The sequence below is a fragment of the Zingiber officinale genome, chromosome 2B (genome assembly GCF_018446385.1).
Source record: "Zingiber officinale cultivar Zhangliang chromosome 2B, Zo_v1.1, whole genome shotgun sequence".
Taxonomy (NCBI): Eukaryota; Viridiplantae; Streptophyta; class Magnoliopsida; order Zingiberales; family Zingiberaceae; genus Zingiber; species Zingiber officinale.
The window spans coordinates 7,185,074-7,196,522 of NC_055989.1; the positions used below are offsets into that span (position 1 = coordinate 7,185,074).

Consider the following 11,449-nt stretch of genomic DNA (forward strand, 5'->3'; position numbering starts at 1 on the left):
ATCACATTGGTCAAATGTCTACATTTATGATAAATGTAGTTGCTCAATTAATTTATATTGTAGATAACATGGTGTGTGGTGTCACACACAGAAGATCATGTTATTGGTTCCTTATAAATTATAAACAGTAGCTCACGACCAAGATGGAAAGGAACAAACCATTGGAAGGTCGTAGTGTAATTAGGTATTAGTTTATCTTAACTATATAATTACACTAGTACACTTAGAGTGTATTGAGTAGGACCATTTGAGGTCGTTTCTTTTATACTGACTTTATGAAGGAACAAAGACCTCAGTTATTATGGAAGTATGTGCTCTTAATCCTAATATAATAACAAGCATATATATTTGATATTTATTTCTTTAATTTATCAATGAGTGAGATTTAGTTCGATGAATCAATAAGCCCGATAAGTTGGGAAATGATATCACTTATAGTGTGTGTTGTTGATTATAGAAGGAAACTGTGTCCTAGTAATCTAGGTTGAGAATGTCCCCAAGAGGAGCTCATAAGGATTGTCATGTTAAACCCTGCAGGTGGACTTAGTCCGACATGATGATGAAGTTGAGTGGTACTACTCTTGGAGCTATATATTAATTAAGTGAGTTGTCAGTAACTTACTTAATTAGTGGGCATTTGTTATCTTAAACACAGGGAGACTAACACACTCATAATAAGAAGGAGCCCAAAATGTAATTTGGGATTGGTGCGGTAGTTCAATAATAGTTCTTTAGTGGAATGAATTATTATTGATGAAATTAAGTTGTGTGTTCGGGGCGAACACGAGATGCTTAATTTCATCGGGAGACCAAAACCAATTCCTCCTCTCGGTCCCTATCGTAGCCTCTAGTATATAGAGATTTATATCCACCGCATACCCACCTTCTTACCCATCCAATGGGGCCGGCCAAGCTAGCTTGGAACCCAAGCTAGGGCCGGCCAAGATCAAGTGGATGAGTCATGTAGGTGGCCGGCCAAAGCTTGGGTCCCAAGCTTAGGTGGCCGGCCACTAGAATATTAAAAAGGATTTTTATTAAAATTATTTCTTATGTGGATATCATGATTTTAAAAGAGAGTTTAAAAATTAAAAATGTCCTTTTATAGCTTTTTACAAAAGATTAAGAGAAGAGATTAATCTCTTTCCTTATTTGTAGTTTAAAATGATTGTTTTAATTTTTTGGTAAAAACTTTCCTTATTTGTAAATCATCTACATGTTTAAAAGAGAGTTTAAAATTTGAAATCTTTCCTTATTTGTTGATTAAAGGAAGATTTTAAATTTTAAGAAAACTTTCCTTTTTAACCATGTTCATGATTTTAAAGAAAGTTTAAAAATTAATAATTCTCTTTTATTAGTTTCTACAAAAGATTAAGAAAAGACTTGATATCTTTCCTTATTTGTAGATTAAAAGAGATTTTAATTTTTAGAGATAACTTTCTTTTTATCCACATGTTTAAAAGAAATATTTTAATTTATTAAATTTCCTTTCTATAAACCAATCATGAAGGGATTAAATTATTGGAGAAATTTTTATAAATTTCCGGAAACAAATTAGGAAGTTTTAATTCTTGTTTTAATTAAAACTTTCCTTGATTTGGGGCTTGAGGTGGCCGACCATTGCATTTGAAAAAGAAAATTATTTTTAATTAAATAATTTTTTTTTTCAATGGAAAAAGAATTAAGGAAATTTTCCTTATTTGCCAAGACCAAGGATTATAAAAGAGGGGGTAGAGGAGGCTTCAAGGTGAACGACTCTATTCTATTTTTCTTTCTCTTTTCCTTGGTGGTGTGGCCGACCCTTCCTTCTTCTCTTCTTCTTCTCTTTGTGGCCGAACCTCTTCATGCTTATGGAGTTTTAATTGGTGGTCGGATCTAGCTTGAGGAAGAAGGAGAGAAAACCTACATCCCTTGGAGCTTGGTTGGTGGAAAAGATCTTCATCTTTTGGAAGCTTTGTGCTTGGCCGAAATTTGAAGAAAGGAGAAGGTGCTTTGGTGGTTTCTCATCTCGGAAGATCGTTGCCCACACAACGTCCGAGGTTAGAAGAGGAATACGGTAGAAGATCAAGAGGTTTTTCTAAAAGGTATAACTGGTATTTTTTCTTTCCGCATCATACTAGTTATTTTTGGAAATAATACTAAATACAAGAGGCATATGATTCTAGAGTTTCGAATTTGTTTTCGATATAGTGTTCTTATGTTTTTCTTTTCCTTGTGATTTGATTGTTCTTTTCGGTTAACCTAAAGTTATTTTAGGAAATTAAATATTAGCTTTCCATAAAAGGTTTTGTCTAGTCGGTGGTGGTTGCTCCCATATCTAAGAAGGTCATGTGCCTCGCCACGTCAGTACTGGGAACCAATTATGGAAATTAATATTTAATGGAATTAATAACTTAAGGTGACTTGGGTCGAACGTGTTAAGTTCCGCAGGAGATCCAAGTCAAAACCTAAAAGAACAAATAGATTAAGTTTTGGATCAAACGTGTTAAGTTCCGCAGGCGATCCAAAATTTAATTTAAAAGAACACATGGTAGCTAGGAAAAGGTTCAGACCTTTGTACAAAATTTTTGTACAGTGGAACCTCTAGGTTTTCTGAGTAGCAACCAACAATAATCCAGTGTCATATGCATCCAGTGGGAACATCACGTTATGGTTTCACCCATGCAACTGATGAAATGTTTATATCCTCATGGGGTTGCATCTCAGCTACGAGAGGTACTATAGAGTTATGGTTGACATTATCCACATCAGCTAAACTTTGATCCCCGGTTTCTGTTTTTCAAGATTTAAACAATTATATCTAACTAGTGAAGTAACTAAATTTGCATTCAGCATCGATCATTTGCTTGTTCAGCAAGATCAGCCTCTCAGGTGTCTGATATTTTAAACTTGAATGTAATTGTCACTTCTCTAATTTGCTGATACATCGACTTTGTTAAACCATCACCAAGCACAAGATAGACACGTTAGCGGTAACTTGTGTTCGATCAGAAATATAAAATTATAGAAAGAGCCAGGCGGGACGGGTGGGTCATAGGATGAATTATTTTACACAACATGCATCGACAAAGAAGTCCTTGATTCTAAAGATACTATATTGTAAATAGGACCTCGGAAAGCATAAATGTACCAGAAATCCTAGAACTCGTAAGAACATAATGGGCAATAGCTAAAATAAGAGTCTAGGGCATTCATTGAACAATTAGAAAACCAAAAGTAAGCACTAGTTGTGCAAGATAAGAATAAAATCATCACCCAAGCTTGCAGCTCAATTGATCATGTTGTGCATACAGAAGAAGGCTGAATAACTTATCCCATGACAATTGACAAGGACCCTATTGGATCGATGGACAACAATGCCTCCAGTTAACTTCAATGAGCATAAAAGAAAACAAATTTATCTACAAACACACACACTAGCTAGAAAAGGTCTAAACAAAAGGCAATTGGCAACTGAAGTCTGAAAGAACTTGGATGAATCATCCTTTCAAATTTAAAGTGAATCAGCCAGTCAAATCTTCCCCTACTTTTGGCAATATCTTGATCAACATTAGTTCTTCAACTTGCCAGTTGATCAACAATCTGTTCATTCATCAGCATTAATAATTATATTCCCCAATTCCAGATGCTTACCCAGCCGACACAATGTTAGGAAACTTCCAGTGTTAGAAAACCAAATGTTGTGAACTTCATGATTGTCCTCTAAAAGGTGTCTTTTTGGTGTCATCTCTCCTGCTAGCTATTGATGCATTGAAAATATTCATACAATACAGCTACCCGGAAACATTATCTCCATATCTTAGAGGTGTGGTAATCAATTGTATAGCATCCAACATCAACAATTTCATAGGCCTAGTGTGACTTTTTTTCGGATGAGTGCTATGGGGGCTCAAAAGGCTAGGAAATAATGTTGGAGATAGGAGCATTTTGAATATTTGCTATGCATATTATGTCTGGACAACTGTTACACGCAGTTACAAACCCCTAAACCTACTCAATCCAATCAGACCTCAGGTTTCCATTAACAGAGTGAGGTCCGATTGTACATCTTTTTATATATAAAATCAAAAGAATATTAAAAAGTAATATATAAAAAATGGCAAGCTAAAAGAATTACTTGATTGAAAAAAATATAGGAAAGAATTTCCCTTCTACATCCATAGACGGGTAATCCATCCTCTAACCGTCGACACTCTCTCATCGTCAATCGATGAATTTGATTCCAGTCAAACTCATCTCCAAGACAAAAAATTTCAACTTGTTCATTCCAATTGTTCATCTTTTTATGCAAATCAAAGTGAATATCCTCTACTTGCTCCCCAAGTTTAACAAGAAGGCATCTCATGGCAGCCCTAAACTCCCGTAGTTGATCTCTCAAGTGTTTTCTCTCGCTCCTCAGTTCATTATACCTCATAAGAGTAGTATGACGAGCTGAAATATTATTGATCTTCATTGAGAGTTCGCTGATCTTATGCTCCGAGAATTGCACTCCTATATAATAAAGAAGTCCTCTAATGTGACCGCAAAATAGAGCCTTCAAAAGAATCTCCTCCTCAGATTTATCATATAGAGCGTCGAAGGCGACTTCAATGAGAGGGGTGAGCAGGTGGGCGCCATCAAGGCGGTGGCCCCATAAGAAGAGAATGGCATAAAGGGCGTCGCCATAGATGTTAAAGAAGAGATGCCAAAAAATTGGGCCTGAGGAGTATATGCAGTGAAAGAACGTGCAAGAAGTTTGCAGTTTTGATGAAAGCTTCAGCAGACCTGTGAAAATTACAATTTGAGGAAAAATGACAGGTTGTTGCCCTCCCTTTCATACTTATGGTGTGTCAGGGAAATGAACTTGGAACTCGTGGAGAACCCCAGTTCCCTATTCATGGTTGCCCTCCCTTTTGTAATTTTGATATTAATTAGATGTAAGCAAAATGGAGGAGGAGGAGGAGGAGGAGGGTGTTGGCGAGTTGGTTGAGAGAGAGGAAGGAATTTTCTTAAGCGCGTATATATATATATATATATATATATATATATGATCCGGCAGTAGACCAAGGGTAGGCTGATTAAGCGAGCCGAGCATCTGGGTATGTCCGAGCAGAGCTAGAGTTAACCCATTCAAGAGCTTGGGTTTCCGACAAGGCAGGGAGACCGAAGGGCCGAGCGGGAGTACGCTCGGGCCAAGCGGAAGTCCGCTCGGCAGAAACATGGGCGAGGGTAAAAGATGGCCGAGCGGCTCATGCGCTCGGCCCAGGACCTGGGATATTAGCAGGAGCATGTCTGATGATTAGGCCGTACACAAAATCGCGAGATGGAGGATCTTACCGTCACATCATGGGAAGGTGGGCGCAGTAGCGGTATGGTCTCAGGACGTTTCCCTGACAGATCCATATTCGGGCATGGTCCTTCTGATAAACCCATACTTGAGCATGGTCAAAGGCATGTGGTTGATTTGACCGGAGCATTCAGGTCTCCTCCAGAGGTCTATATAAGGCCTCCATTTCTTCACCGGAGGTATGAAAAAATCTTAATTGGAGAACCACCTTTTTGTTATCCCTCGCCTAACTTGAGCGTCGGAGGGCCGTCGCCGGGACACCCCTCCCGGCTCGGTTTTGTTGCAGGTTCACCGGAGCATTCGAGGATTCCGCAGGAAGCGCCACGTGCCCAGCGTCCCTTGACTCCTGATTCGGACAGGATCAAATTGGCGCCGTCTGTGGGAACGCTCCTGCATCCGATCGGAAACAATGGATGAGGCTGGACGACAACACGTGGTGACGCTTTCAACCGAAGAACTCGAAGCTCTGGTCGAGATAAGGGCTGCCAAACTAGTGGAGCAAAGACAAAAAGCAACAGCCGAGCGGCCGGAACAACAAGCGACGTCTGCGTCTGGTGGCCGAGCGGAAGCACCTCAAGCCACCGTCGCATTCCATCGGGCCCTATTTCGCACCCCTGAAGCAGCACCAGCTCGAAGGGATAGAGGCTCCTCTTCAGACGAAATGCCAAGGCGGGATGACAGAAAAGGGAAAGCCCCCCGGACGGACTCGTCTCCCGAGCGGACCAACCGCCAATTTTCGGAAGCCATTCTGCGAGATCCTCTGCCCAAGCACTACGTGCCCCCTACGATCGACGAGTATAATGGAACAACGGACCCGGATGATCATTTGGGTAAGTTTGATAATACCGCCACGCTCCACCAATACACTGATGGAGTGAAGTGCCGAGTCTTCCTCACCACGCTCTCGGGATCGGCTCAGCGGTGGTTCCGTAGGCTGCCGGACGGATCCATCTCAAGCTTCAAGGACTTCCGAACGGCCTTCCTCCACCACTTCGCCAGCAGTCGGCGTTATCAGAAAACAAGCGTTAGCTTGTTCGCCATCAAACAAGAGCCAAAGGAATCGCTTCGAACTTACATCCAGCGATTCAACCAAGTGGCAATGGATATCCCAACAGCCACATCGGAAACGATGATGAACGCCTTCACACAAGGCCTTGTTGATGGGGACTTCTTCAGGTCGCTCATCCGAAAGCCGCCCCGAGACTATGATCACATGCTACATCGGGCCAACGAATACATAAACGTGGAAGAAGCGCAAGCCGCTCGGAAAAAAGAAGCCCCAACCGAGCGTGCACTTGTTCATGCCGAGCGGAAGCAGCACTCCGCTCAGCAACCACCAAGAGGACCAAGGGCTGAAGCAATTCGATCTCCCCACACCAGATCGCACGTACAAGAAGTGGCTGCCGCTCGGCCCAAGCCAAAGAAGAGGTGGACTCCTATGTTCTGCTCCTTCCACCAGTCAGATACGCACAACACGAGAGATTGCCGGAATCTTCCCTTCGTGACTAATCCCGTTCCCAGAAGGGTTGAACGCCGGTCTCCTCCCCGTGACAGGAGGCAAAGGGCTCAGGAAGCCGACCGGACCCGCATGGAGAGGCAACATCACCAGACGCCCGATCGACACCGATCACCCAGACAAGAGAATCGTCGGGCGTCCAGGGAACGGTCTCGACCATCCACTCGGGAGGAAGAAAACAGGAGCAATACTTCCCGGGGCGAAATCAACGTTATTGCTGGTGGGCCGACCGGAGGAGACTCCAACCGAGCAAGAAAGGCGGGCGTCCGGCAGCTGCAGATCCACGCGGTCGGCTATAGCCAAGAGCGGGCGACTGGACCAGAAATCACTTTCGGGCCCGGGGATTTAGAAGGAGTAGAAGTGCCCCATGACGACGCGTTGCTCATTAAAGTGGTAATAGCGAATTACACCATTCACCGCATATTTGTTGACACAGGGAGCTCGGTCAACATCATATTCAAGAAGGCGTTCGATCAGTTGCAAATTGATCGAGCCGAGCTGCTGCCCATGACAACCCCGCTCTACGGGTTTACGGGCAACGAAGTTCAGCCGGTCGGACAGATCCGGCTGGCCACCTCACTGGGAGAAGAACCGCTCCGGAGGACCAGGACAATAAACTTCGTGGTGGTCGACTCTCCATCATCCTACAATGTCATTCTGGGACGACCGGCGCTCGGCGAATTCCGAGCGGTTGTTTCAACCTTCCACCAGAAGATAAAGTTCCCCGCGGAAGACAAAGTAGGAGAAGTGCGTGGAGATCAGCTAGCAGCTCGGCGATGCTATATAGAGATGATCCGAGCAGAAGCTTCTTCCGCTCGGAAGGCCCCCCGAATCGAGGTACATGCCATAACCGATAAGCCTCCTGCTTTAATTTATGATGAAAAGGAGGAAGTTCAGATCCATCCGACCCGATCGGAGGCCACCACTTTCATCGCCTCGGATCTGGAGGAAAAACAGAAGGAGAGGCTGATCCAATGCCTCCAGCAAAATCATGACGTCTTTGTCTGGTCGACACATGAGTTGCCCGGAATTTCGCCAAGCCTGATGCTGCATGAATTGCATGTCCGACCGGACGCTCGGCCAGTGAAACAGAGAAAAAGGGACTTCAGCGCCGAGCAGAATACCATTATCCGGGCGGAAGTAGAAAAACTTCTAAGGGCCGGCCACATACGCGAGGTACAGTTCCCGAGCTGGCTGGCCAACGTAGTCTTGGTCTCCAAGCCGGGCGGCAAGTGGAGGGTCTGCATCGACTTTCGAGACCTAAACAAAGCATGCCCCAAGGACTTTTATCCTCTGCCCCGGATAGATCAGCTGGTGGACTCTACGGCCGGCTGCGAATTAATTTGCATGCTTGATGCCTACCAAGGGTATCATCAAGTGCCGCTCGCCCGGGAAGATCAAGAAAAAGTAAGCTTTATAACGGCTGACGGCACATATTGCTACAATGTGATGCCGTTCGGATTGAAGAATGCCGGGGCCACCTATCAACGCTTAATGAACAAGGTGTTCAAGGAGCAAATCGGGCGGAATCTAGAAGTTTATGTGGACGACATTCTTATCAAATCCGTCCGGGCGGCTAATCTTTTCAAAGATATGGAAGAAACCTTCCGAACACTGCGCAAATATGGAGTCAAGCTAAATCCACAGAAATGCCTGTTCGGAGCTAAAGGAGGGCGTTTCTTGGGGTATATAGTGACTGAGCGGGGAATCGAAGCAAATCCCAACAAGGTGAAAGCCCTGCAAGACATGCCGCCCCCAAGAAATACAAGAGAGGTGCAAAGGTTGACCGGTCGGATAATTGCTTTATCCAGATTCATCTCTAGAACCGCCGATCGGAGCCTGCCCTTCTTCAAGATCCTGCGAAAAGCTACTAAGTTCCAGTGGGACGAGGAGTGTAACCAAGCATTTGAAGAGTTAAAGACATACCTAAATTCCCTGCCTATACTTGCCAAGCCGATCGGCGGGGAATCACTGTATATGTATCTGTCATCAACTGAGCATGCTGTAGGCTCAGCACTTGTGAGGGCAAGTGACGAAGAGCAGCCGGTGTATTTTCTGAGCCATATTTTGAAAGATGCTGAATCTCGCTACACCGGGCTCGAGAAGTTGGCCTTTGCTCTGGTTCTAGCCGCTCGGCGCCTTCGACCATATTTCTTAGCCCACACAATCATTGTCCGGACGAACAGTCCACTCGGAAGAGTCCTGTTGAATCCAGAAGCGTCCGGACGGCTTATCAAGTGGACAACAGAATTGAGCGAATTTGATATCCAGTACCAGCCCCGCCCGGCGATTAAAGCCCAATCCTTGGCTGATTTTGTGACCGAGGTACAGAGGCCAGAACTGGAAGCTCTATGGAGGATATATGTGGATGGGTCTTCCACTCGGCTCGGAAGTGGGATTGGGATATTGCTCATCTCACCGCAAGAAGAAAAGATGCACCTATCAGTCCGGCTGGACTACAAGGCCACCAACAATGAAGCAGAGTATGAGGCTATTATAACCGGATTACAGGCAGCACGGCATGTGGGAGCCGGTCGGGTGATTCTCTATTCCGATTCACAGTTGGCCGCTCAACAACTTTCTGGCACCTTTGAAATCAATAGCGTTCGGCTTAAGCTCTACGCTGAAGCCTTTGAAAAACTCAAAGCTACTTTTCGAGAAGTGCTTATTCAGAAGATTCCCCGAACGGAGAACCAGGCGGCCGATGAATTAGCCAAACTTACGAGCTCAATAACGCCGATCGCCATTCAACAGCCAATTGAGAAAACGCTGCTGGTGGCGCACGTCGACCGGATGGAAGGACTCTCATTTCCAGACGACTGGAGGACATCCATCATAGAGTTCCTCCGCTCGGAAAAAACACCTGCCGATCGGGATGAAGCCCAGCTTCTCAGGAGGAGGGCCGGTCGGTTTACACTCATCGGAGATCAACTGTACAAGAAAGCTTTCTCGCGCCCTTTGTTGAAATGTGTGAGCTCAGAAGACTCGGCGTACATCCTTCAAGAAGTACACCAAGGATCATGCGGCGGTCATCCGGGCGGGCGCTCGTTAGTCAAGAAGATCCTCTTGGCCGGGTACTTTTGGCCAACATTACAAGCAGACGCCGCTCGGACAGTATCTACCTGCCTTTCATGCCAGAAGTATCACAACTTCTCCCACCGACCGGCAGAGGAGATGAAGGTATCAACCATCTCATGTCCGTTCGATCAGTGGGGAATGGATATTGTAGGTCCATTGCCGATGGCGACCGGGCAGAGGAAATTTTTACTAGTGGCAGTAGATTACTTCTCCAAATGGGTGGAGGCCGAGCCGCTCGCAAAGATTACGGAACAAATGGTAAAAAAATTCATCTGGCAACACATCATTTGTCGGTTCGGCATCCCTCGCCGACTAGTGTCTGACAACGGGCGGCAGTTCACAGGGAAGATGTTAGAAGATTGGTGCAATAGCTACGGCATTGAGCAACATTTCACATCCGTGGCCTATCCTCAGAGCAATGGTCAAGCTGAAGTCGCCAACCGGGAAATCCTTCGTATTCTGCGCGCTCGGCTCGATCATTTGGGAGGGAGTTGGCCAGATGAAGTGCCGAGCGTCTTGTGGGCCATCCGGACGACGCCAAAAGAAGGGACGGGAGTCACACCGTTCCATCTGGTATATGGCGGTGAGGCCGTCATCCCGGTTGAAGTCGGCGTTGAATCCGCTCGGATCCAATGCTATGATGAGGTCAACGCCGAGCGGAGAAACATGGAGCTGGATTTGGTCGAAGAGGAAAGGGCAAAGGCGTCAGTTCGGCTGATGGCATATCGTCAGCGGATGAAACAAAACTACAACCGACGCGTCATTCCCAGATCATTCCAAGTTGGCGATCTCGTCTGGAAAAAGGTCAAGCCGGTCGGCGACGTCGGTAAGTTGGAAGCTCCATGGGCAGGTCCTTTCAAAATCATCGAAAAGCTCCGCTCAGGCGCGTATTATCTGGAGGATGAGGGCGGTCGACAACTAGATAGGCCGTGGAGCGCGAACCACCTCCAGCCTTACCGGGCGGGGTGAAAGGGGTATCACTGTAAACCACCACGTGTACATTCTTCGACTGATTATTGAAAATGCAGAAATGAAAAGTCGGAGGAGCAAAAATAGGACCAGATCATCAGAACACGAAGACCCCGAGCCGTTTGGCCGGGCTGCGTATGGGAGACGAGCTACACGCTTGAAATCTAAGACCTCAACCATTCGGTTAGGTCGAGATTATCGTAAGTATCCTCGAGCCATTAGGCCGGGGAGGGTATCACGAAGACCCCGAGCCGTTTGGCCGGGCTGCGTATGGGAGACGAGCTACACGCTTGAAATCTAAGACCTCAACCATTCGGTTAGGTCGAGATTATCGTAAGTATCCTCGAGCCATTAGGCCGGGGAGGGTATCACGAAGACCCCGAGCCGTTTGGCCGGGCTGCGTATGGGAGACGAGCTACACGCTTGAAATCTAAGACCTCAACCATTCGGTTAGGTCGAGATTATCGTAAGTATCCTCGAGCCATTAGGCCGGGGAGGGTATCACGAAGACCCCGAGCCGTTTGGCCGGGCTGCGTATGGGAGACGAGCTACACGCTTGAAAT

At 45.7% G+C, this 11,449-nt stretch overlaps 1 pseudogene; it reads right to left on the reverse strand.

Moving 5' to 3' along the window:
- LOC122048127 overlaps window positions 1-4,875 on the reverse strand; it is a 61,968-nt pseudogene extending 57,093 nt beyond the window's left edge.
- Window positions 4,876-11,449: the final 6,574 nt, after the last annotated feature.